General features: G+C 34.9%; 1 long non-coding RNA gene across 2 annotated transcripts; it reads right to left on the minus strand.

Moving 5' to 3' along the window:
* Positions 1 to 4015: 4015 nt before the first annotated feature.
* On the minus strand, positions 4016 to 27614 carry LOC140252653 (uncharacterized). Of its 2 annotated transcripts, none has more exons than XR_011903683.1 (4): positions 27458 to 27614; positions 17786 to 17870; positions 16016 to 16239; positions 4016 to 11866 (listed from the first exon to the last, which is right to left on the minus strand). It is a non-coding gene; the product is annotated as an uncharacterized lncRNA (long non-coding RNA). The 2 variants fall into 2 exon arrangements; XR_011903684.1 differs by having other exon boundaries at positions 7488 to 8840.
* Positions 27615 to 27760: the final 146 nt, after the last annotated feature.

Below are 27760 nucleotides of genomic sequence, written 5' to 3' on the forward strand. Positions count from 1 at the left end.
AATAATTTGATCTAATATTAATATTTTATATTCTATTACTACCTGCTTTCAAAGAAGTAGACAAGATATATTTCTTATGATCCGAATAAGAAAATAGTTTAAGATCTCATTGTCTTTGTGGATTTTGTTAACTTTTTGGGATACTTTTGAGTTCAGACTAATATTCTTCCAAAGTACTGGAACTGAAAAACTAAGCTGAGTAACTCCTAGAAACAGTAGAAGTTGATAAGTCTGATATGTAGAAAAAGCTCACAACTGTTATTCATAGTTATAGTAGAAGCTTTGGAATGGTGCCTTCTGAGTTCTAGTTCCGCTTCTCTTAGTCACTTGTAAGACTAAGCAGTATGTTTTACAGGTATAATGCAGCCTCATCTTAGTCGAATCATAATACAATTCATCTTTCATGACCAATTACCTACCAAAGTCTTGCAGAAGATTCCTTAGAAATGAGACTCAGATTATATAAATGTAGCTAGTGTCACTCTGGACTGGGCATTCTCTGATTCTCTTGTCCCTGAGAGTTTTACAATGTTATGTTTAAGGTTTTATTCCAGTCCTCTGCATTACAGTAGATCTTTGCAGCATGGCAATTTGTCTTTTCAAAAGGAGTTTCACAGAAATTTTATTGTTATCCTCTGAGAAGTTCTGGTAATAACCTAACAGTAGATGCCAGTAATGTGCCCCATAGCCCCTGTAATAAACTCATCCGTTTATTCATATTTATACTCTGGGAGTGCTGTGAGCTTTCATGGATTTCATATGTTAATAAATAAATAATTGTTAGTAATTTTTAAGTAAAAAGAATATTACAATACTGTTTATAATCTTTATTAGTAGTTATCAGTGGTTCAGTACCTGCAACTATCATGTATGATAATTATTTAAAAAAAAAAAAAACAAAAAAAAACCAACCTGATTTAGGAAAGAATTCATAACTTTTAATGATAGCAAAGGTGGAAAATCAGCAAATCTATTTTTGGGCACAGGTTTGTAATTTTCATTTTTGACATTTTGACATCTGGATAGGGAGCTAGGAGATACGGTTTAGTGATTTTCTGTAGGTATGGTGAAGGGAGGACAGTTGGAACAGATGATCTTGTAGGTCCTTCCCAACCTTGTGGTTCTATGATACATATACATATAGCACCGCTGTTTTAACTTCATTGATGTGGAGAGTAAGGAAGATTGGATGTATTAGCATTAGTGACTGAGAAAGGAAGACAGTCGCACAGGCCAGCTACAGGAATCCAAAGTTCCAAAAGCAGATCACTACAGTGGGTCCAGAGAACAATTTAACATTTTCCATGACTTAACTGTACCAAACATTGCTACAGTTATTACCTTTAAACCTATTAAGTTTCATTTAAACTATTTCAGTAAGATGTGAGTAATTCCTGTTTCTTAATCTTTGTGTTCATTTGCTTACAAAGCTGCCCTAGCAAGTTAGTTTACAAAGATCAATACTAATGCTTCCTAGGTCAGACTCGATCCACTTTTCTGTCTTCACAGCAGAATACATTCAACAGCTCAGTTCTTAACCAAACAATTCTTCTTGCCTGTTTTCAAATAGAACTTGAAGTAAGGACTACAGTGTGGATTGTGTATTTCTGTTCTCTGAAGCCAAAATAAACACCCTGCTTTCCACTTTTCTTCCTTTGAATGTATATATAGAGTCAAATAAATGATTCATTTTTCTCTTCTAGCTAGAAAAGTACTAACTTTCAGTACTTTGAGCAAATTTGTTATACGTCTCTATGATTTGAAAAACATGATTTTGAAGATCACAGACCAAAAAGCAGGCAGCAACATTCTCTAAATATTCTTCTTTCATCTTAAGACATTTTTCTAGGGTTGAATCTAGTAGGTTGAATCTACTTTAAAATCCTGCCCAAATTTCTTGCCATCAAAAACGGCAACTACCTGAGACAAGCATCTGTGAGATCATGCAGTTCTGTACAGATACATATTTGACTGTGTCTGTTCTTCAGTATTTAAAAATACACCGCATGTGGAAACTAATTAAAAAAAAAAAAACAACACAAAAAAATGGTTTATAAAACAATGGCTTACTGCATTTTATTAAAATTCTGGTGGTCTTTCGTTTTAATGTCACATTTTTACCTTGATTATTAAATTTCTTCCCGCTATTGCACCTCTGTTTAAAAAGTATTTGTGTGCATTTCCTAAGAAGGCATGTTCTTGTGACTGACACCTGAGAGCTGAAGAATAAATAGTTCAGTCATATGGGTTAGGCTATAGATGCCACATCTAGGAACCGAGCTCTTATTTTTTAGCATTGTAATCAGCATGCATGTATAACGACGTTTATTCATCTGAAAGCTCTTCATTTCTCTTTTTAATTTAAGGATTTCTATACAACTCCTGTTGGAGAGGGGTTACTAGGTGAGTAACTTGTAAGGTAAAGCTTACCAGTCACTTGCCGCAATCAAAAATATAATTAGATATCATTGCCTTGGTTTTCTTGCTTTTCAGGCCTTGTAAAAATGCTGGCTTAACCTAAAGTATGTAAATTATAACATTTGAAGCACACTATGGTATCTATGTACTCTAAATCAAAGAATTTCACAGCACTTTGTTTGAACGTGGCTTTAACCAGCAAATCAGATTAATGTCAGAAAGTCTAATGACCTGCTCAGGACAGATTTTTGTTTTAAGCTTTAATCTGCTCATGAAGGAAAATTTCAGGTAAATGTAAAGAATTCAAAAATTGCTCGGATATATTTTAGGAGACAGTCCTAAAGGGGGCTCCCAGTATACAAGCAGACCATAGGCCAAGCAATCATTTGAATTTGACATGTGGAAGTCTATCTGAAGCAAAGAATTATTATACAGAGATATTGCAGAAGAACATTTATGGGTCTTTATTTGCTTCATATATTGGATGTTTAGGTGCTTCTGGCATTAAATTTTTTCTGATATTTGCATCTATATCTTAAAATGTTAAATGTGTATTCATTATTTAAAATGTATGGCATGAACATGAATTTGCTGTACATCACTAAGAAGATCAAACAGCACAAAAAAATACAACAAACTGATTTAGTGTGGATCATGTCTGAGAAACAGTAGATTCCTTAGATAAAGTCCATGTGTTCTAAAGACTGAAACCACTATTTCAGTGAAGTTTATTTTTTGTAACAGGCCATTACAAAATGTAGTAAGAGAACAAATTTATTTTTGAAGTTGACTTTTCATGCTTATAGCATGTGAGGGGTAACATTCTGACAGCTCAAACTTACTCAAGCTTAATGACTGATCTAAATTGGAGCTTGGAGATAAAAGGATTTCTTTAGTGATGCCTCAGTTGTCATTGATTGCTATGAGCAATTTTAAAGCTATTCAAGATGAGAACAGCCAACTTGGTTCTGAAGGAGGTGAAAGTGGTACATAAGATTAGAAACTGGAGCAAATGCTAATGGAAAAAAGTTTCTATTGCTTGCATATGAGGGTGATAATCACAACTACATATAGTATTATGTTTGTACCACATAGCATATATTAAAAAATAATACCCTTAAGCATTTTTTTTTTCCACAACCCATAACTTTCATATTGCCCTAAAACTCAAATTTTAATCAGTACAAATATTCTTGTTGTAGTGATGATAAAGAAGTCACTCTCTTCTTTAGAAATTTGTTATTTTTTTTTCCCTATCCAACTGGTCTGCTCAAATGTTAAAATGCATCATATTGTTTTCTTTTCCATCCTAAGCCAAGGTATTAAGGTATTTGCATTTTTAGAAGAAAATACCTTTAAGTGAACTAATTTCTCTTTATTACTATAGTTAGAAATGTGATTTTTATTTATTTTATTTTATTTTTTTTTAAACAATAAATAAAAAGCAGGGTCTGGAATGCCAGAGTAGGAAGATAAGTAATTTCTGCTGAGGTTACCTTATGTTCCATATCCAGTCAGATCTTACTTCCACAGAAGGTCTGTTTTATTCTTCTAAGTTTATTAATAGTTTTTGACATTGATCTTCTGCAATCAGAGGAAAGTAAGGGGTAAAAAAAAAAAAACACAAAAAACAACATGCATCCATGAAGATAATTCATAATGTTTTTTTCAAACGTATGATCAATATTAAACATATAAATAACATTAAATAAAAATCTGATTGTTAATCCAGATAAATTATTCTGATAGTAATCCAGGAGTTTTCTTCACTTTATTTTAAGGATGAATACAGAATCAGAAATTGCACAAAAACTTTGTATGACCAGTCAAAATGTGAAAAAATTCACAAAGCATTAAATTTGACAGTATTTTACATGTACACACTTCACAAAATACAATGTAACAACAAGTTTTATCCAAACCTTCTCTTTAGGGATAAAGAGCTCAAATAGCAATAAGACATTCCTTTTGTAAAATGAAGAATAACAGTTGTGTTCACAGAATAGATCAAATCCAACAGAAAAAAAGTATTGGAAATAGTAATATGTTGTTAACATATCATGATGCTAATAATATTTTTTGCTGAAATTAACTTCAATGTTTCTTATTTATTTTCATTAAGCGACACTAGAAAGTGTATGTCAAATGAGAAGCAAATCATATAACTTGAAAAGGGAACGATTCTTCCTACATAACTGCCTACCAAGTGTCTTCTCAGTATTCTCTTGGTTGGTTTCTTTTTTTTTAATAAAAAATTCTAAGGAATAAATTGAGGTTAACAGTTTTGGATATGTGTAATATCACTTCACATGTGATCCTAGGCTTGAGAAACCTGTATAACTATACTTTTCTGACAGTACAGATAAATAGCCAATATACCAGATACAGGGATTTACATGTCTGATATCATTGAAATCTATAAATTACTTGGAGACTGTAAAGCTATCCTTCGTGTTTCTCTCTTCCTTATAAGATGAAGGTATACCCGAGGGCTACTATACTTATGAAATAAGACAGATTTCTGAAAATTTCAAGTGACAATGAATACATATTTTCAGGGTTCTGAAGGTTCAAAGAGGAGTATATAATGTACGACAAACATTTTTGAGCATTTCCAAGTGTTCCAACAGTTGTTCATTGTTTTTCTTGAGGAGAAATTTTGTATCTTTGTAACTTTTCTGCTTCCATTATGTAATCTGCATTATATTTATTGCCTTGCACCAGATAGTCATACACAAGTTTTAATATGAGATCCTGAAGAACTGCTATACTTTCCCCACGAACTCAGTGAAAAAAGTAGACTGGATGTATCCTTTTGTCATGGACAAATTTGAAGTTGAACTCTGTAAGGTTTTGAGTATTGCTTTTTAACAATATAGGGTAAAAAACCACAGGCACGTGTGCTAGCTGGTAAAATGCTACTGACTCAAGAAGCAGTTGCTGTGCTGTGAAAAATAACAGCCTACCTGCTGCAGTGGAGGAAGAAAGAAAACAGATGAACCTCTGAAGGTGATGGGGGGTGCAGTGATTCCAAAAAATTGTAGCTTATTTTTTCCATTGTCCAGCTTCTTATTATATTTTAAAGATTGTTTCCTTGGGCTGCTTATGTAGTCAGTGGAGGAGTATACAATCCTTCAGAGGGCAGTTCAGAGCATCCCAGTCAGAACTAAATTATCTCACTAAGCCAGATGCTCTGAGTATCCTGCTGAGTAGCAATCCTCCTGCCAGCAGTGAAGCAGTGATGTATTTTGTTGATCTTTGTCCAGACCTGATTGTGTGCTTATAACAACCAGTTCTAGTCTTTTTTATTTTTTATTTATTTATTTTTTTTTTTGTCAAGGAAACTATCATATGTCATTGTCTAACTTTAAAAAAAAAAAAAAAAGAAAAAAGAAAAGATGACTGAAGTAATATTTCAAGGCCCAATCTATCAGACTGCTCCTGTCTTTCCAAGTTACCTGCACTTTCCTGTTCTGTCTCCTGATTCCTTCATTGCTCAACTTTGCATTTCTAGTTAATGTTCTGTTCCCCACCCCTTTGACTAATCACTTGTTAGTTTACAGGTGCAAACAGTATTGTCTTTTTGGGGGAGAAAATGAAATAAGGAGCTTATGCCTGTGGTTTTTTTATCCTATATTGTTAAAAAGCAATACCCAAACCTTACAGAGTTCAACTTCCTCTAGGCCTGCATAAGAAACCTATAACAATGTGTGTAACTACTTTTTTGTGTTGTAATTTCCAGTACACACATCCAATGTACCATGTGAAATATACAAACCAAGTAACAGTCATCCTGTTAAGATGAGAAGCAAGTAAGTTCACCTTGAATTTCCAAATAAAAACTTTGAGTGATAAATACTGGTACTCTGCCCCATTGTAAGGCATTCTGTGAACTCTCATTTTCTGTCATATAAAGATGCGCATCAGGCCTTGCCCCGCAATTTTCAAAAACATTCTATACATGTTAATGCAAGTTTTAGACATGTGAAGGATTTACTTTCTCAGGTAAATGGAATAAGCACTTTTTTTTTCCTTTTTTTTTTTTTTTTTCTGTTATTTCATGAGGATTTTCAAGGTTATAGGAATGCACTCATTTTAGGTTTCTACTGAGACAAAACAGATGACTGATAAGCTGCAGTTTTCAAAGTAAAAGGAAATTCTTTTTAAAATATTACTTTCAAAGCATGGTAGTTGGATTGGATGTTATTCTTAAACTGGCTATTAATTTGGTACACAGTTCCTGGAGATGGTATGGGTGGGAGAGGATCATTATAGAAAAAATACCATTTTTTTTTTTCTTTTTTAAAGGATAACCTATTACAAACATCTTTAACTTTGTGCTTTTAGTTCAAAATGTACTGTGAAGTCAAATAGTTACTGAAAGAAATTCAGAGTAATTAAATTAGTGCTATAAGTTAATTATCCTACACTTGGTAAAATACAGATGTCAAATAATGTATGATCAGAAACTTTTTCTGTTGGAAGTTTTTATATTTGCTTTTTTTTTAACAACAAAAAAAGCCTGTGATCAAATCAGCTTGAAATTTAGTTCCATTACATAGTTTCATTGGATGTACTGATGGGCTGAGGCCAATTTTATGAGCTTTAATAAGACCAAGTGCTGGATCATAACTTCGTTCGCAACAACCCTATGCAATGCTACAGGTTTAGTTTAGATATCTGGAAAAAAAAAATTCTTCTCACTAAGAGTGGTAGTGCTTTGGAACGGGCTGCCAAGGGAAGCGGTGGAGTAACCATCCATGGAGGTATTACATGTGTGACACATCAGTCTCTTTATTTAGTTTAGTAAGCATGGTGGTGATAGTTTGATGGTTGGACTAGATGGTTTTAGTGGAGTTTTCCAATGTTAAAGATTCTATTATGATTCTTCCTTACTCCAGTGAAGCTGGCTTTGGATTTGCTCTTGAGTTTGATGGAGAAATATGTTATATTTATAAGTTTGTATTGGAGATGGCATTATAGCAAGGCTTTGTCTGTAGACAGAAAACAACACTGATGCCAGGAGCACCTGATGTCTTAATTCTGAATTTATTTTTGTCTCCGCAAATGAAAAAATGGAGAAACAAAACAAATCAACAAACTGAAGCATCATTTTTGCTTACTCTTTGTTATATTCCTCAGAAGTGAAGTAAAAAGTAGCTCTTAATGTGAAAGTGCAGGAAAGCATTATTTTTAAGTAGTACTTTTATAAATACTCCAAGCAGTCTCAGTACTGCAAGAGAGAACACTTGTAAAGGCAGAGTACAAAACCTGAATGGAGTTTGAACACAATGTGTATTGTGTCAAGGCCCTGTACTCTGAAAATTTGTATTTTAACAATGAGCTGTAGGTAACTGATCCTGTCTGTTCATTCAAAGAGTGTACTGCAGAACTACAAAGTCGGACGATACAAAAGATATGCATGTTTCTGCCATATATATATTTATATTTATGTTTTTAAACAATGCAAACATTTCTGTACATGGCCTGCTCTGGGCATGCTTGGGGCTGGGGCTGCCCTGGTCCTCCTGGCACTGAATTTTTACTTATGAAATTCAGATAGTTCTACAAATGCTCCTGATGGAACAGGTGCTGTCTACAGGCTGTGCCTCCTCCATGGGAGACCTTGCTGCTACCAGCACTTAGAGAGCAGCCACCCACAGGGTACCTACTCAAAACTTTCTTTACTGATTTATTACTAACAGTTAAAATCTGTCTTTAAGAAAATTAAAGTGTTAAAACAAAAAAAAAAACCAACAAAGCCCAATTTATGCTGCAGTGTTAATGTAAATATTGGGGAAAATATGTATTAATTCATAATAAAATTAATATAGGATGAATGAGAATCAGTTTGCTTTTATTTTCTATCAACAGCTTTTCACTGTAGGTGAAAGAAACAGAGATCGTAAACAATCATAACATCTTCAATATCTTCAAAGGCAGGATTTAGGCTCTTGCATTCAGTACTAGAGTAATGGGCACTCTGAATGTTTGTGGGTATTGCTGTAAATAAACACGTGCAAAAAAAGAAAGGATGCTTCTTCCAGCATTTGCAGTAATTATGTTGATATTATGAGTGTTTTTCAACATATTCAGCTCTGAAGTAATTAAACAGTTACAAACTGCTGTGATATAGAAATCATTTTGTCAACAAAGTAAAATTCTTTTAATAAATTCACCTTTCACTTTAGAAATTGAGATATCTTCAGCTGTTGATAGGACAACTGAAAATCACTGTGACATCAGATAATTTGTTTAGGTGGTATAAAAATATCTTGGGAGACAAATGTTATCAAACAATAGCAAGTGTGTGAAAGAAATCAATAACATTACCTTGGAAAAGGAATATCTTCCATATGTATTTTTATGCTAGGACATTGAACTCACTGGTGGACTGGCAGAATGTTGCATAGTTCTACTGTCTATGAAGTATAAAAGGAAAGAAAAAGCAGCATAAAAGACAGTAGAAAAAATTAAGGATTTTTTAATAGCCGAAACCTCTGATGCAGGTAAGATATATTACCAAAACCAGCTGTTCATAACAGAATGAACTAAATACTTTGTTCTTACAGCTCTTTTGTCTGCAGGTCATACTTAAGTGATTTGCAAATAATGATGGAGATTAGATGATAAAAGTTTTAAGTACTGTCGAGCTATGATTGTGTGGATAAAGACTTATTACAAGTAGTGACTTTGTGTGTGTGTGTGTGATATTTACACTCAATTTAGTCTCCTAAACTAACTGAAAATGAATCGTGTGGGTTTTTTTATGATTGAAAAACTGCTGTAAAACAAGTAAGATTAATATTTGTTAAAACATTTTAATGACTTCATTGTTCATCTGTAATGTTAGTAAGATTACATTTACTGTCTTTCCTTAATATGATTAAGTAATATTAAGATGATAAGTAATTTTTAACAACTCTTTCACAAGAAACATTTTCCAGTTCTGCACTTCTGATCAACTTGCATAATTCATGCATTTCTAGTACCCCTATAACCTGATAGCTCTAACACTTGCCCCCTGCTCTTTCTCAAAGTTTTCAAAGCTTAAATATGCTAGAGGAAAAATATTCTGAGGGGAGATTATTTAATAAAATTTCTCCATCATACAGAAACTTTAATATCTAATTCTATGCATCAAGTATATATATATAAGGAAAGCATTACTGTATCTTTTCTCTAATTTTGAGATATATCATGCAATGAATATACATTTGGAAAAAGAGTTTTAGAAGAATATTGCAAAAGCTTACGAAACTCCTTTATAGGGAAACAAGAATCTTATGAGCCTCATCAAGATGTCTCTTACCTGAGCTCCCATCTGTTTTTTTAAGTAAGAGGATAGAAAGTACTTCTAAGGGTCTTTACAGTACCTGAGTCTAAGTTGTGTTGAGGTCTACTAGTCCTCCAGTATAGACTGTGAAGACTGAATGCTATCTGTATACTGTTTGTGTTTCAGTTTGTTGCTGATTTGTGCTCTCCTGAGAGTTTTCGCTAATTTTCCAGAGGGATAGTTTCATAATTTTTAGAAAAAGTTGGCTAAAAGGATTTTTTTTTTTAAATGAAAATCACTGCATCATCAAGAAGATAATGAATTTTAAAAGAAATGACTTTTTTTAGTCATCTCATCTTTTCACAGAATATTTTATAAAAATTCAGTGTACCTCAAACCACTAAAAGCAAAGAATTTCTGCATAGGAAAAGATGCCTGCCAGTTATTTTTTCATTGCTCACAAATTCTAATTTGGTGGTCTCATATAGGCTGCTTTCTCACTTTTAATTCTCTATCATGGTATATTAGAAGAAGACTTTGAAGGAAAAATTCCATGTGTTCTGGAAGATGTCCAAAAGTTAAAAGTGATACATTTAAAAAGTAATTTTTCTTCTTTCAGTTTGTTCTTGTAGAAGTTTAATAAGAAAAGTTTGTAAGAAAAAAAGCTCGTATCATTTGGGAATTGTTCATTTATACAACTGGGATATATTTCAGACAGTATATATAACATATGTATACCCAAAGGAAGAAAGAGTTACAGCAGGCACTGAATGAATGCACCTCCAACCCAGGAAAAAACAAACAAACAAAACATATCCAAACACATCTGATATTAATCATTAGTACAGATAGATGGTGGTAAATTATGAATAGGGGAAGATTGTTTTAAAAAAAAAAAAATACAGATGATGACAAAGGTCAGGGTCTTACAGGTCATAGAACGCAAAAAAGCAACAACCTCGTTTGTCATACCTTACTAAAAGTGTAGCCATCTGAGTAGCAGAAAAACAATTAAGTTGTTAAAAACTGTCAAAGAAACTTCCCAAAAGAACAAATAATGACCATTATGGACTTCTTTTGTCAGTCTTAAACAGCTGTTGGAAATTGTAGCCATTAAAAACATAAGGCTTAAATTCCTCATTTGCTTAAGCTTGCAGGGAATGAGGAACTTTCACAATTGAAATGCCAGCTAATGATGCCCTACTCTATAGTCTGTTTGAGACTAAGTTTAAGCAGAGGGTCTGCATGTTGTTTCTTTATTTTACAGTTGACTTATCTGTGCTAATAAAAATGCTACAGCTGACAACGTAAACACAATTTAAGTTTTGTTTTTTTTTAATTTGAATTATCCCTTCAAAGTCTGAGTTACAAGTTCATAATAAAACAGAATATAATTCTTAGTTTTGTCTTACCATTGCAAAAAGCAATTCAACCTATTCATAGTTTCCTCTCTGAATAAACATGTAAGAAATATTTTAAATATCTAAGTGAACTCTCCCTGAGTTTTATGTTAGTTACACTATTCAAAGCTGATATTCAAAGTCTGATACAAGCCCAAATTTGATTTGTTGTCTTAATGTCAGGTTTTTCACATCTATAAGGTGGATACTACAGCGTAAGAGAACTGTGTGTCCTGCCCCTCTCTTGGTTACAGGGTTGTGTTTTAAAGTACAATGTGAAAGCTGGATGGTCATGCTGTGCTGCTCTGGGAATTCCATGCAACAGAATGAAGCCATGCATAATGGAGGTGAAAGGATGTGGTTCACAGAGGGGGCACATGCGAGGGCACACTGAGAACCTGGTACTTGCAGGGAATCCTCAGCTAAAAGGTAGTATTTTCAAGGTGTGCTGAGGGTACCACTAAGCTTTGTATAATCTGAATGGTCAGAAGATTTTGTTTTAAAAGCACTTCTGAGAATGCTGTAATTGGACAGAGTAGATGCAGTCATTAGGTCTGTGCATAATAACCAGCAGCATTACGTCATGCTGACTTACTATTCACAGCCTGATCAAAAGGCCTAGTGACAGACGAGGGGACAAACCTGTGACTGTCCTCCTTCATGTTATTTAATATACCAGCTTGCTATTTTGGTCTGCTGTTGTATCCAGACAGCATTCATCACTTCATTCTTTTACATGCTTTCTGACCATGAAATAGCAAACATGATGTACCTACAAAAGGCAAAAAAAAAAAGTTCTTGAGGATTACATACTGACTCACTAAAACACTTTTCAATATTTTTCTTTTCCAGGAAAGGGTTGTTTCCACTGAGCTTTTTTTGCTTTGTTTTATTTGTCAGCTGTTCCTTTGTCAAACAATCTCAGCCATTTCTTGCCATGTACACATACAGCACAATTTTTATGTCCATATGTAGATTGGTGGGAAAAAAAATCACATATTGCCATTAGTAATTTTTATTTATCTAGAAAAGCTAATCTTTAAAATCCCTTTTTGAGGACTGGTCTATAAGCTACTGCATGAAGGAAACCTTTAGTGCTTCCACTTTATACTCATTATTTCTTTGGTGCTATTCAAAGACTCAATGAAAAGCCCCTCTTGCAGTTCTGCAGTTAAAACAACAAAGCACTGCCTATGTTTCTTTTTTAACACAGCTCTAAGGATTTATTCTTTACTCCCTTTTTTCTTCCTTTTTCTGAAGTTTGCTTGTCCTTTTCCCCCTTAAAATCTCCTTATCTAAAGCTGAATTAGTTTTCGCAGCTGGCTGGCAAACTGCCATTATTTTCTGCTCTGACACTTATTTGTCAATTTTCAGTTGCCTTCAAACTTCTTACTTTTCTTAGTTTCTATTTCTTTTCCCTCATTCACAGTTTCCCTGGCTCAAGTTTTAGTTGTTTTAATAGAAAAAGAGAGAAAATCCATCCTGGAAGTGAGGAAAAAAATCCATTTTTCCACTGCAATCAAGGAAAATACTACAAGATTTACCTACTGAAGGTTTTGAAATAACACACTTTGTGCTCTCAATAGATACTTATATTATAATCCTAATTTCTGGAAGGTAGCAGATAAATCTACTATGGCATTTATGATTGGTCCTGACAGAAGTTTGTAAATCTGTTTTTATTTAATTATTAGTCTTTTCAGAGACCACTGTTTTGCTTAATTTAGTTGCACTGAGTATGCTGTAGTTTTAAAACTCTAGGGGCTAAGGAATTTTATTTTTATTAACTTCCCTGCAGATGAATTTCTGTTGCAATAGAACAAGATAGTATGAAAAAACTAGTAACATCTATTTTAGAATCCTACTTTTAAATCTTTTAGAAGAATTTGTCAATCTTTATTTAATGTTAAATGTCATTTAATACATTTTAATAAGATCTAGAAAATGTGTTAGTACTGAGTTGGTGCTGTTTTATTCTTTGAAATTTACCAGAACTTGCTCTTATGTACAGTTTTTACAGATATTACATATAAGTTGCACCAGAAGAGAGAGAGGTCCAACCAAGACTTTGAATAACAGTACATTAGCTTATTTAAGCACTGGTCAGCCAGGATTCTGCCCTTTCAAAGAGTAAGCAAAATTAACATGGATTAAGTGTCCAAACATAACATCTTTATTTTCTGTTCTGTTGTGTTTATTTTTTCATACCCTAAACATAAGAAAAGAATAGGATAAGACTTCAACATCAGACTGAGCCCTTTCTTTCAGCTGTGATTGCTATCATGACTACTCGTTAATTGTGATACAAATTACAAATTATTAATTACTATTACACGGACACTATATTTTCACCACTTTTTTTTAATGCATATAGTTGGGATTTTTTTCTATCCTCATAGCCACAGTTTAGTGGATTGGGTTAGGGAGCTGCATGCATTGTCATGTCTTGGCGGTTTGAATAGAGAGAATAAAGGCCATTTTTTTAAGAGGAGGAAAACAGAGTTAAAGCTTTCAGTTGCTTTTATAATATGTAAAGTCCTAGAAACTGGCTGTACTGTGAAGTGGTGAATACTGGAAGCAGCCAGCCAGTAAGTGGAAATGTTAAGTAATGCTAAACCTTGAGATTTGAGCTACTTCAGGCCAATTCCCAGCAGACTTAAATTGCTAAAAGTTACAGGCTAATTAAATCCCTTTTCTTTCATCAAGTACTTATTTCTGTGTATCTGAGACAATGCATAATGTGTATATATGTATTTCTTCATAGCTGTTCCACTTCTACATATACCACTTAATAACTTTAAAAATATCTATCTGTCTAGCTTTGTGTATAGACTAAACTTCCCAAAGAAATAGTTTTTAATTTCATTCTATTTTATATTTGAGCCAAATCATATTTTAAAGGCAGATGGGTGAATTAGGTAAACCATACAGGCCAATCTTAACTAAGTTTCACCATCAGTGGACTTTCTAGCCAGTTTCGAAACTGGGCTATCTTAAAACTGTCTTCTTTGGAAAAGAAATGAGTCATAAAATTGACTATTAAAATTATGTTTAGTGCATCTGGTATACTATTAGACCTTCAGAATACAACTTCAGAACAGTGTTGTGCTATTTCATTCAGTTGAAGAGATAAGTAATTGTTTTAATGTTTTTTTTCTTTTTATCATGTTAAGATTTTTTTTTATCTAGCTTTGACCTGAGTCAAGTTCTTTACTTTTTACCATAAGAAAGTTGATTAAACATTTCTAATGCATCAGCAAAAATCACAGCAAACCAGTAAGGCATTAAAGCTTTAAAACACTCATGCTTTTCAAGTAGTTTAAAATGTTATTGTGTAAAATATTGGCAATGGGAATAGAAAGAATTCTTAAGAAATGCGGGGGGGGGGGGGGGGAATTGGGAGAAACTAATGTCATTCGGAGACTTCAGGAGTCTTAGCTTCCTTTATAATCTCTAATATCTTCATTTTACTTTAACTTAATTATACTTAGATTAGAATATTAGGAAAAGCCATTTTGATTTGTCAGTATAGAATCAATAGGTATATTATTTCATAGTTCATGTTTTTTTTTTCTAGGCCCAAAAAACCAATATTTTAATGAAATATTTTATCTATTTTAAGGTTTCAATCAACCCAAATGTACAATATCCTGAAGAGCTGATTAAGCTGTAGAATAAAAGAACAGCACCATTATATCAAAAGCTATGTAACAACATTTTAGTTTGAAACCTATCCATTCTCAACTTCCCCATGGGTAACTTAACCATAGTATAGAATTACTATAGGTTGCCTTTCTTTGTGAGACCTTTTTCTGTGTATTTGTTTTTTAATTTTGATTGAGTATGGGCATGGTGATCAGAAGTCCTTACATCAATACATAACACTTGAATTAACTCACTATATGAAGTGAAGGGTGTTATATTTATTATTCAAACACTATAGCTCATGAAATTCACAGCTATGAGCTAGAAGCATGTTTTATTTTGTCAGAAAAAGATCAATCAGCAAGATTGTTTTATTTTTTTCCCCATTGGCTTTTGGTATTTCTTTCTTGCTACAGTAGAAACCTCGTTCAATACATGTTTTGCATTTTGAGTCTGGTTGCTGGATCCCTATAGGGCATGAACAAGCAAAAGGTTATGCATAAATTGTATGCAAAATACAATTTGAAAGGGGAAGTTATTTTAACTTGTTCAAATTTGTTACATAATAATCCTCATCTCCTCTTTGAATGAAGAATGGGAGGGAGAAGACTATGAAAGTTATTGAAAAGTGTCTAACTTTATCAGGACATTGTATACAGTTTAATAATCAGATTATTAGCAGACTCTTGATAACTAAGGGATGGATCATTAGTATGGGAACCTAAATGAAGATATTGAAATAGGCAGGATCAAAAGAATTTGATTTAATACAGCCAGAGAAAAAGGAACGTGGTTCAGATTTAAAAATGCAGTTTATATGTATGGGATTGCAGAATCTAACTAAGGAAAAAAGTGACTAAAGTAGATTTAAGTATTGTCATAAATTATAATCTCAACCTTAGCTTTCTTCTGTGAAAAGAGAGCTAACACAAGTTTTGAATTGGTATTAAAGGGGAATGGAGATGAGAAACATTGGAGAGAATAAACAATAACATAAAAGAACACATAATGGAGAATCTTGCATTATGTTAAAAATATAAATAACTAAATTTATTTGGTATATTGAAGGGAAGTGGAAATATATTTGACAGCACACATGTATGATCTTACTATCAGAAACGGAGCATAATCTAATTACTGGGAATTAAAAGGCAATTCTGAAAGATATACTGCAGTTATGGATTTTAGATTTTTTTTTTTTTTTATTTTATTTTTATTTTTTTCCTTCTGCTGTAGTAGAGAAATTGATGATGGATACACAAAGTGCCACACGTACCATTAGGAAGAACTGAAACCCATCTCAGTTTGCAAAATTTCTACTCGCTGGGGTTTTCACTTTCCATATGATCATGGATACTGCTCACCCAGGTATGGATGAAGCCATAGGCAGGTTCGGCAACCCTGCCCCTCCAGGGCAGGGGGAATGGAACTAGTTAATCTTTGAAGTCCTCTCCATGATATTATTTCCATGATTCCATGATTGTATGATGCAACATATACCTGCAAGATGCAGAGGAGATGACAGTAACATCCAATGTGAAGGAGAAAGCAGACTGGAAACTACAACTTGACTTGATGACTTCACACTAGCAGTCTATAATTTCTTTTCTTATCAGACTGCCATTCAATAATACTTTCAGATGAAAAACTCATATTTTAAGTACCCTAGGAAGTTGTCTAAAATTCAGTCAATTATAAACTAATACCTTTATTTTGGAAGGTTTGCTGTGTTTCTGCTGCTTCCATCCCAATTCCAGTAGTAATTACAGTATTTTCCCAGTATGAAGGCAACAGTTTTTTTCATATTACTGATAAATATCTTTATCCCTTACCAAAATTCATTTGACTGAAGCAATCAATAGAATTGATTTTGAAAAAAACAACAACAAAACAAAAACAAACAACCAAAGACACCCTGCAGTCTTTGTCACACTATGAGTTATACCAGGGGTATTCTCTAATTCTTTTAGTGAAAATGAGTTGCTTTCACACACGCACAAGACAAACCCAACACTGTAAGGATTACCAGGAGAGCAAGTAGTGGCTTCTGCAGGTAGACCAGCAATGTGATCACTGATTGGAAGGAAGCAGCACCCTTGCTCTGGAAATATTTTATTCTTTTATCCAGTCGCCCCTTCATGCATGATATGCAGACAAGCTTTGTAACAAAGTCTGGAACTCCAGCTTTCCCTTTTGAATTTGACATTAGTATGCTTTATTCAATGAGTGAATTGTCTGCATATTTATGAAGCAAGTACTCACTTCTATGTCAAATACAAAGCCTGATCCTATTGCTTAGTGTGAGCCAAACACAGCTGTTGCATTTGGGGACCATACACAGAAGTATGTCCAGTTACCTTTTTCCTTGCAGGGCTTTGGCTTTTCTTGAATGGGCTGAGTCATTTCCAAAGAAAAAACTGAACTACTATATGAACTTCTAACAGGTATACAATTCTCTATATGCATTAGCAATTTTGCGGACTTTTTTGCTTGTAAGCACAAATTCATATTTGCTTTGTAAGCCAAAGTTCATATTCTTAAAGTTCACTCATTACGTACTAGATTAGATGAGAAAATCTAGAGATCCTGCCACTCTACACCCCAATTCCTTATTTGTACAGCTGATGTTGTTGTTTGTGTGTTAAACATATACTAAGTGTTATAACATATTCATATATTAACAAAGGGAACCAAATATATGCATTGTATGGAGAACATATTCTTAATGATTATCATGCATAATTTTTTTTAATAGAATCTGACTGGCTCAAAAGCCACCATGTTACTAAAATCATCAATAATGAAGATTCTACATTACTTTAAATCCTATAATTTTTAACATCTAAAGTTAAATGAGACAAAAAGCTACAGGAAAATGGTAATTAGTATGTAGAATTTACACAAATAAAGTAATCTGGTTGAAATAAACACTGCTCGTGGCCACTGAAGAATAAAATCTTTTATTCTGGTGTGGAAAGGCCAAATTAGATAAACATTCATTTTAATTTGAAAGGCAGAAGATTCCTCTCTACTATTTAGTACTTACCTGTAGAAGTATGTAATTTGATGTTGAGAGTAAAGATGCTTACTTGACAGTATTAGTTTGACAGCATTTACGTGTTGTGGTTTTTCTGAAACAGATATAACAAACTATCATTAGTGTATCATAAGTACTCTTCTTTTAGAAGAGCTGCACTTTCAAATAAATACAGACCCATCCTGACTATGAGAAGTCATTCTGAACATCCATGATGGCATAATAGTGCTGTTGAGTTTGGACACCTGCCATTTAAGAGTATATACTTATCATTTGATGAAAGCCTTCCTAACTGAGAAGCTTCTTACCACTAGAGGGCTCAACGCTGCTACATGATTTTGTGCATGAATACATGGATAAGTATACATATATGTGTGTAAAATGTACATCATTAATGTGTTTTATTTTTGTTCACATATATACAAAAATGCATTTATGTACATAGATGTATATGCTTGTTTTATAATAGATCATCTTTTTTAAATTATTATTATTATAAAGGCTTTGCAAATTAAGATGAAATTCCAAGCATCTTAAAGAAAACTTAGTATAATTCACTATACAAAGGAGAGCTTTTTAATTTCATAAAATAATTACACTTTTCAGCTTTGTTTTCAAATGCCGGGATTCACAAAGAATATTATTTTACTAAACTGAATGCCAAAAACAATCATAACAAAACATAATTCAAACTTCCATTCAACTAATGCCTGCTGTCATCGTGTGTTTTATTAAGATGACATTGAATAGTATGAGGATGTGTTTTTTTTGTTTTGGTTTGTTTTTTGTTTTTTTTTTTTTTTCCCCGTAAGTGACTTCCACACAATATAATGCAGTGTTGCAGAATCTATAATTCCAAGCATTTCTGTTTGATTGCATGACATATTCTCCTATGAAATTTTAGAGGTTGTGAATAAACAAAATGTTCCTGGAAAGCTGACAGTTTTGTGGTTTTTTTTTTTGTTTGTTTGTTGGTTTTTTTTTTTTTCTCATTAATGTTACAATTGTAATGAAGAGATAAATTCCTTTTATTGATTTTTTTTTTTTTTTTTTAAGTGATGCATAAACTTTGGGTGTATACATTACAGCTTAGTTCCTCCACAGTATGATGATGTAATAATGCATAAAACACCCATGCAATCAAAAAGATAATTGTGATAATCTTTCCATTCGTACAAGATGTATATAAGCATTTGAGGTATAACTATTTCCTAAAACCATGAAAATTACATTTAAGTAGAAGAAATCTTATAAGTAAAAAGTTGTGGAAAAGAGGAAAAAAGCATTTTGGTGTTTTGATTGTTTCGGGGAAAAATGTGTTGAATATGACATGTGTATAAAGTGAATGAGGATTTGCATAACTAAATCAAATATTTCCAATTCTGATACAAAATAATTTCTTTGAGTTTGGCTGTGCTACCTGTGTTTACTGCTTATACTTTTACTACTACAGTTAACTACTAATGTTTGATAAAGCTTTGACATACTTGTTTTTGAGCATCACCATGTTATGTATGCTTTCCTTAGCATGTACAATAGTTTAGTACTACCAGTTACCACACCTTCATAAACCACTAAGTAGTCAAAAAGCACAGTAAATTCATTGGGGGGAAAAATACTTTTTAGACTGAACAGTTAATTAGGCAGGAAATACAGGCAGATCCTGGAAACTATGATAAATCTGGAGAACTGAGAGTGTGTGCCACCATGGCTTCACTAAAGGCAAATAATATCTGACAAATTTGATGGCCTTATGCAACAGGGTTACAGTTCTAGTGAATAAGAGAAGAATTGATGTCATCTACCAGGACTTGACTTGTGTAAAGCATTTGGCACTGTCCCACCTAACATCCTTGTATCCAAACTATAGAGACGTGGATTTAACAGGCTGTCCACTTGGTAGATAGGGTCCCACTCAAAGAGTTACAGTCAACAGCTTGATACCTTGTCTTGTGGAGACCAGCAAGTGGCTGACGCACTGAAGGGAAGTGAGGCCATCTAGGAGGACCTTTAGAGGCTTGAGAATTGAGCCTGTGGTAACCTCATAAAGTTCAACAAGGGCAAGGTGCTGCACCTGAGTCAGGGCAATCCCAAGCAAGTAAAAAGGCTGGGTGATTAATGGATTGAGAACAGCCCTGTTAAGAAGGACTTACTGGTGTTGGATGAATTCAAAATGAATAGACAGTGTATACTTGCAGGAAAGAAAGCTGATTGCTTCTTGGGCTACATCAAATGAATAGGAGGTCAATGGAGATGATTCTTCCCCTCTGCTGCCCTTTTGTGAGTTTGTGCCTGAACTATGGTATTCAGCTCTGGGGCTCTGGTACAAAAAACAACAACAACAACAACAACAAAAAAAAAACCCAACCAAACAAACAAAAGAACAAGAACAAAAAAACCCAAGCAAGCAAAACAAAACACCTGTTAAAACAAGTCAAGAAGACTCAAAAGATGATCAAAAGGCTGGATCATTTCTGTGAAAACAGGCTCAGAGTAGGAGCTGTTTTTAAGACTATTGGTGTCCTTTTGATGGCCTTCCAGTCCTTAAAGAAGGCTAACAGGAAAGACGGGGAGATACCCTTTATCAGGGAGTGAAAATACAAGGGATAATGGCTTTAAAATAAAAGAGGGTAGATATAGACTAGACCATGGGGAATAAATTATTTATTGGATAGTGAGTCCCTGAAATAAGTTGCCCAGAGATTACGTGGATGCCTCATTCCTGGAAATGTTCATAACCATGTTGGATGGGGCTTTGGTTAACCTGATCTAGCAGAAGGTGTCCCTGCCTATGGCAGGAGACTTGGATCTATATGATCATTAATGTCCCTTTCAACACAAACTATTACATGATTCTATGATTCGAACAACAACCTTTTAGGTGAGATGGGATATGATAGTTTTAATGGACTTCTTAGCATCTCAACATAAACACACAAGTAGTAGTTGTTGTAGTGTATCTGTATCTGTCATCACTCTTCTATAGCATGAAATATTATTGTGTTTTCTATATTTCAAGTAAGTTACAGTTATGAAAGCTGTCAACACTTTCTATTACAAATGTGCATGGTGGCTGCTGTTATTCTATGCTTCTCTTCATCCATGAACATATTCCTTAATTACATCGCCTTGACATCCTAACAAGGTAAAAAAATTCTAGGCAGTAACCAACCTTAACTGGCAAAACTAGCAAATGTAAGCTATCAGATTGAACACATATTTTATACACTAGATTAAAAAATAATCATAAATATGGGTTTTAAGGGATTATAATCCTTTGTTATAAACACATACAAAGCTTAGAGTTCATTTCCATTTTAAATACTTACTAACAGGCATACCAAGTGGGGTAAACATGTAGGACAAGATCCCAGGGCTCAGGATTACAGAAATCTAACAGCAGTCAATCCAAGGAAATGACAGCATGTGACAGAGGCAGGAGGTCCACTTATGAATACCTTTGTTGTAAGCTATGATGAATCTATAAGCACTGTTGCTAATATGCACATATTTCTGTGTTTTCTCATTTGTACTTTGTATGGGCATTCATCTCACAATGAATCACTTCTGCAGTAATTTTATTTTTACTGTGTCAACATATGAATTTCTCTGTTCCAGTTGAAACTACCTAAACCACCTATTTTTTTAAATATATGTACATATTCATAAATTACAAACAACTTTACATCATGCTTGTATCTGTTTCTATCAATATATACAACATAACAAATTTTACATTAACTTGGATTTTGAATTGTTGGAATGTATGTCTTTAGTTTTCACTTCTGTACCTGCCAAATTTTAATTATATATCACCTGTTATTATTTATTAGAAATGATAAATTATATATTTCTAGACACTTCATCTCTCTCTCTATATATATATAAATATTATCTATGCAAAACTATTCAAATTGACCACCACTAGAATATAAAATACTTTCTCTTACAGCATGAAAGCTTTACAGTTTATCTTAATATCTTTTATAAAATTTCCTTCCTTTCTCTACTTATTTTCCCCCCTAAGTATTTAATATTAAGTGACTTAAAGCCCCTTGAAATCAATGAAACTGCATCCAGTAGGTCTGTGAATTTCTATTGTCAGCCTGGAGGGTTTTCAAGAAAAACAAACAAACAAACAAACAAAAAAAAAAAGAAAAAAAAGAAAAACTTTTCTAATTATAATTATATGTGGAAAATTTAAAATAATATATGGCTTATCTGAAAAATGCTTAAGAGCTCACATATACAAAAAAAAAAAAAAAAAAAAAAAAAAAAAAAAAAAAAAAAAAGATCAGGACTGCAATAGAAATATTTATATTGATTTATAGTAAGCTTGGATGAGATTTGGAGGCTTAAATCTGCAATACTGAAGCAATGCTGCTGTCATCCTTTGAAATAAATAGAAATGTAGCATTAACTCAGCAAGGTAGATAGACATATGCTTTTTTTACAGCATATTATTCGTTCTATGTTTTTTGGATTTCAAGTCATGCATCCAATTACAAACATACAGATTTCACTATACTGGTCTTTGTGAATTATAAATCAAAATCATTTATGTTTTTCCATAGAATGATAAGATGAATAAACCCCAAGGTAATTAACAATTTTCCACAACCTCCTTTTGTCTGAAAATGGTAGCTCAATAATTTAGATACATTTGTACTACTGATTGACTACCTGTTCTAACCTCACTGCACTAAGGAATGCATGTTGTCTCAGATAGGCAGCAATGTGTAATCCCTACATTTTACTCAGGCCAGATAGCCTTTGTGTGCCCCTGACACACAGATGTATGTTTTTATGGCAAACAGTGAGATTATGTGCCAAATCACTCTGGCCAATTTATCCTGAGTTTTACGTCTTTACTATCCTCTACTAGAATTTTCAATCCCCAGTTATTCTGAAATAATTATTTTCAAGCAGGCAGAGCTATAAAGCACTGGAATAATAAACTTACATTGGTGTAGCAAAATAATTTCTTAAGAGCAAACCCTAAGGCATTTGCTAAACCACAGGGAAGAAAAAGCTGAAGTTCCAAGCATAACCTTGTATTCATGAAAGTAATAACAACTGCCTAAAATCTCTCTGTGCTGAAAATTAATTTTTAGTCAACTTGTGTATGCATTGTATACACTAAGACTTTAAAATTATTATTAAAGATGTCCAAATCTTTATTAGAAACTTTTGCTGTTGCAATGATGTTACAGATGTGACTTTAACCACCTTTCCATTGGTGAAAATCCTTCTGCTATGCTAATATTCTACTCACAAAAAAGATTACTTTTGCCAGAATAGCTTATGATTTGGAAGGATGATTATAAATTATACAGATAAAAATGTATTTTTGTTGGTTGTTACCACAGAAGAGTTTGCTAGTATAATTTTACTAGTGTATACCCTTTAATGGTCTGAAACATTTGAGGTAACCTCAAAATAGAAAAAGCACGAGAATAGCTCATAAAGCAGATCTACATCTGTAGGAATTAAGAATTTTGATGAATGCTGTGGAGTAGGAGGAAGCAGGAGATCTCTCTGCTAAGACAGCAGAAATGGCCATTGATTTTCTATTCTCATTCTCTCCTTCCACTTCTATGCAGAGAATTTTGGTTAACATACTCATATTATGTTAAATGGCATGGTCAAATTATTACCACTGTGAAGTCACCATCCACAAAGAAAGCAAAGAAAGCTACCATGCAGTAACCATCTACAATATGAAACAGTTTAGCTGTTGCCCATAATGTGCATCCAAGACAGGTGTGTAAAATACAGGGGATGTAAATACTGGAAAATGCATATTCAGGCTTTTTTCTTTCTAAATGAGATGTTTGGCTTCCTTCCTTAAATCTGAGTATGATTTTCCTAAGATTAACACTGATGCAATTTAGAAGTTCCAATGAGATTTAAAAATATTTACTGATGAACAATTCATGAAGTATTCAAACGAAGAACACTTGGATAGTTTAATTAAGAATGACTATAGTTTAGCTGATAGACTACTGCAGAAAAAAACATTTCATAAACAGAAAGCATTATGCTAAAGGCTTAAAAGAATAAGTTATATTTTCAGTTTTTACGTAACTGTAGTTTCAGAGAAGCAAAGATTTGCCAGACATCAATTGCTAGAGCTATTGTTTGATAATGAAAATTCCCAATGCTACCAGTATTGTTGTGAATAAAAACACAACTTGTTTTCTTTTACCTACTCTGGATGTTTAAGAGGTATCATATTTCATCTAATGATTACTGGGCTCGGTCATATTTCCTATGAGAGGAAAAACAAGCCATTCATTCTATTAGCTAGAAGAGGTATCCATCACCTCTATAAGAAACAGGGTTGAGTCTGGTTCCAAAGGTAGTCACTGAACCACTAAAACATGAAACAGGCCACATTTGATTCAGATATTTTGATGATCAGTGAACCTAAGTTTAGGAGGTGTTTACTGAAGTAATCAGTGTAGAGTTACCCTGTGGACTTGTATGTGTTAACATATATATTTCATTACTTTGGTTTATCCCTCTTTCTAACCCCTGTCTTTTCTAAGGACAGCTCTCATGCCTGTGACAGAGACCATTCACACCTCTAAACAGACAAGACTGTTCTTAGAAATAAGGCTGGCAAACTGAACTTGCATTCCATACTATCACTGAACTAACTATTCTTGAACTTACAGAGTATATTAACTGGTAGGAGATAACTGAAAGAAACAGGAAAAGGAACTGAGTTCTCAGAACAGCTTGAAGAACAACTGGGAAGATATACCATTATGGAACTGGTTGGAAAAGAATAGCAGGGAAGCAGATTAGAGAAAAGGGAAATTCTGCTGATAACAGACATTTTAAAATGTTTCCATTGGTCCTTCCTCCACAGAAATCATGGCAGATTGTGAACGAAGCTATATAACAGGCCTCCAGTATTTCCACAGGTACTTCAGAGCATGAAAAATACAGGAGGCTGACAGCACCACTAGGCAGTGTCCTAGATAGTATGCTTTTTTTTCCTTTGTTTTTGTTTTTGTTTTGCTAAAAATATTTCGCTACCCCTCACCTGTGATAAAATCACAGCTTGCAAAAACTACCCGCGACCTCTGCCGCTAGAGGGCTGCGCTTTCTGCCATATGACCCTAGACCTAAAGACCCCCGCTCCAGGCAGTTTACTGGCTTTCACAAGCATATTCTGAAGCATATCTGTAATAACTAACAATTTTGGTAATATTAAATTGTTGTTGCAACTGTTAATTATAACTGAAAATGTTGATTATATGCAGCCAATTGCTTAGGTGAGTAGAAATGCTACTAAGAAACCAGCTGGGAGTCTGGTTCTATAGCTTTAGCTAAATTCTTCAAAACCTATTCAACTATAAAGAGACTACTTATAGGTACCAAAAAAGATTTTTTAAAAGCTTGTCTTAGTGGGACCAGGAGATAACATATCAAGAAATTATTAAACAAAAGACATTCTGTAGAGACAAGGGGAGGCACTTGTGAGACAGCTGTTCGTGAAGAAACAGACTAACACAGGACAGACATCTGCTGAGCCTGGAGAAATTAGGTTTCAGGATTACCATTTTCCTCTAAGCTTATGGAAGACACATACACAAACAACATACGCTGCTTATCACATTAAAACCCCTTTTTATTCTACACGTTAGTATTCCTGTTGTTAGGATAAAATAATACTTTTATTTAAAGAATGCAATTGAGTAAATGTTTTACAAGCTAATTGGAATTCCCAAAGGGAACACTTGCAGGTGCTGAATCCAATCAGATGTGCCACATAATTAAAATTGGTGCAGGGGCCACAGTAAAACAGATGTGGTCTTAAAACAAGAGAAATGTTTGATTCAGTGTTACTACAGATGAATGGGGCACATTCAGATAGATAAAGGGAGCAGTGTTATAAATTACAGTTCCACTGCGGAAATTGACTAAAAATGGCTTAACTTGAACATCAATGTTTTTTTATTTTTGTCTTCTACATTTTCTGTAAGACATTTGCTCAGTCTACAAATAAAAAGAGGCTGTTTGGGACTGATGACCCTTCAAACTGGACCTGAGATTTTTAAGCCACACAGTTTTCTTTCTGGCTCAAATACTAATTAAAATTCTTCAACTGGAACTTAGTAAAGAAAAATGAGAGAGCCAAAAGAGTCCTCAGCTTGCTGTACCATAATTGTATCAGCAACCGCCAAGGTAACAGAAGCCAAAAATTTTATTTCAGCCAGTAAATGAAGCAACCATGAGTCAGAGTATCTTAGATATAAAGGGTATAAAATGATTACGAACGTTCCATTTTTATACAATATTTTTCCTGACTGTACATGCTATCAACTTGTTACTGAATGTGCTGCATCTGTTTCATCCAACTGTGAGGCTAGATACTGCATTCCTGGGACACAATTCCCACAGAAGCCATTGAAAGTTTACAATTTACAATGTTGGATTGGGTCTTTAATTTGTGAATGCTTTTGGGCAGGAGTCTGTTCAGATGCTAAAATATCCACGGTTTAATACCCAATAGTATATTAGATATCTGTCTCATAATTTATAAGTACTTGCAAGACGATGTGCTGTACTATGTATTATGTATGAAATCTGTATTTTAAGCTCTAAAAATTGTTTTGGGCAGCATTAGTGGTAAGTGATTACTAACACTAAGGCTGGGTCTCCCTGGGAGCTCAGAATGGAAGTTGGATTTCATCCACAGACAGCCAGGTTTTCAGCCTGCATTGGACAAGAAACCAAGACAGCGGCCATTCCGTACACACATGCAGCAATATGAATTTAGCACACAACATGGTTTAATGCAGTAAAGGCATGTTGCTAAATTCTGTACAGAACTGATGCTCTGGCACTTATCATGGCAGTTCTGGTTATATTAGTCTGCCGATTTTTTCAAAGGTAATGAGTGGATTAAACAGCACAGAGAGGAGTAAAAATGCCTTTCTAGCACACGGGCAATCTCTCCCACCTTCCCGTTCTCGGCACCTCGCAGCCTTTTTAAGCTTCAACCTGAATACTTTGACATTTGCAAACGGAAATACCCCTGGCTGCAGTGAAACATCTTTGCGTTTCCATTAAATATTTATGTAAGAAACGCCGCGCTGTGTCACGCAGCTCGGGCTTAGCCCAGCTGTCACTGCACAGAAATAATCTCTTTATTATTTTTCCTATGAGCCCGCGGGATCGGCCCTCGCCCAGCTGCCGGCAGAAGAGCCAACCCCGCTCGGCACCGACGGAGGAGGCGCGGCCGGCCCCGCTCAGACACGGCCCCGCTATCCGCCGCCTCCTCTGCAGCCTCAGCCGCCCTCCCTTGCATCCGCGGGCCTGCGAGGCTCTGCGCGTAACCCAGGTGACGCGGCACCACTGCGCGGACTCTCCTGGGGCGGGAGCTGCCTCTCCACCCACCCTCCCACCGCCAACCCCCACCCCTCCGGCCGCCGCAGAGGTTAAGCCGCCCCCGCCTTCCTCCCCCCCCAACGGTTCTGCCGTGCACGACCCACGATTGGTCGCGCCGCTCAATCCCAGCCTCGCTCTCTTTTGTTCCCATTGGCCAGATCTCCCGCCCGTCTTGAAGGGAGAACCCACCTTCTTCTGTAAGCTCCCGCAGAAGCACCCCCCCCCGACATACCCCCAGCTCCCCCCCAGCCTGGAACCCCCTTCCCCGGCTCTAACCTCTCCTGCCTTTGGGGTTTCTGTGGTGTAGCCGAGGTCGGTGAGCCCCTGCTCGCGGCCGGACCTTGCTCAGCCGAGTCCGCCAGCTGCCGGAGGGTCCGGCGGTGGTGCTGGGCGGACGGGGAGCCCCCCCGTTTCAGCCCCGTGTTTCAGCCCATCAGCCGAATAGAGCATGAGGGCCTGGGAGCAGCGGGCGGCCGCGCCGCAACGTTAGGGCAGGGGCCGGAGGGGCTCGGAGGCGGTGTGAATCATCTCCCCCTCGCTCACTCGCCCACCATTTACACCGCTCCCTCCTCCTCCCGT

Source organism: Excalfactoria chinensis, chromosome 5 (assembly GCF_039878825.1).
Source record: "Excalfactoria chinensis isolate bCotChi1 chromosome 5, bCotChi1.hap2, whole genome shotgun sequence".
Taxonomy (NCBI): Eukaryota; Metazoa; Chordata; class Aves; order Galliformes; family Phasianidae; genus Excalfactoria; species Excalfactoria chinensis.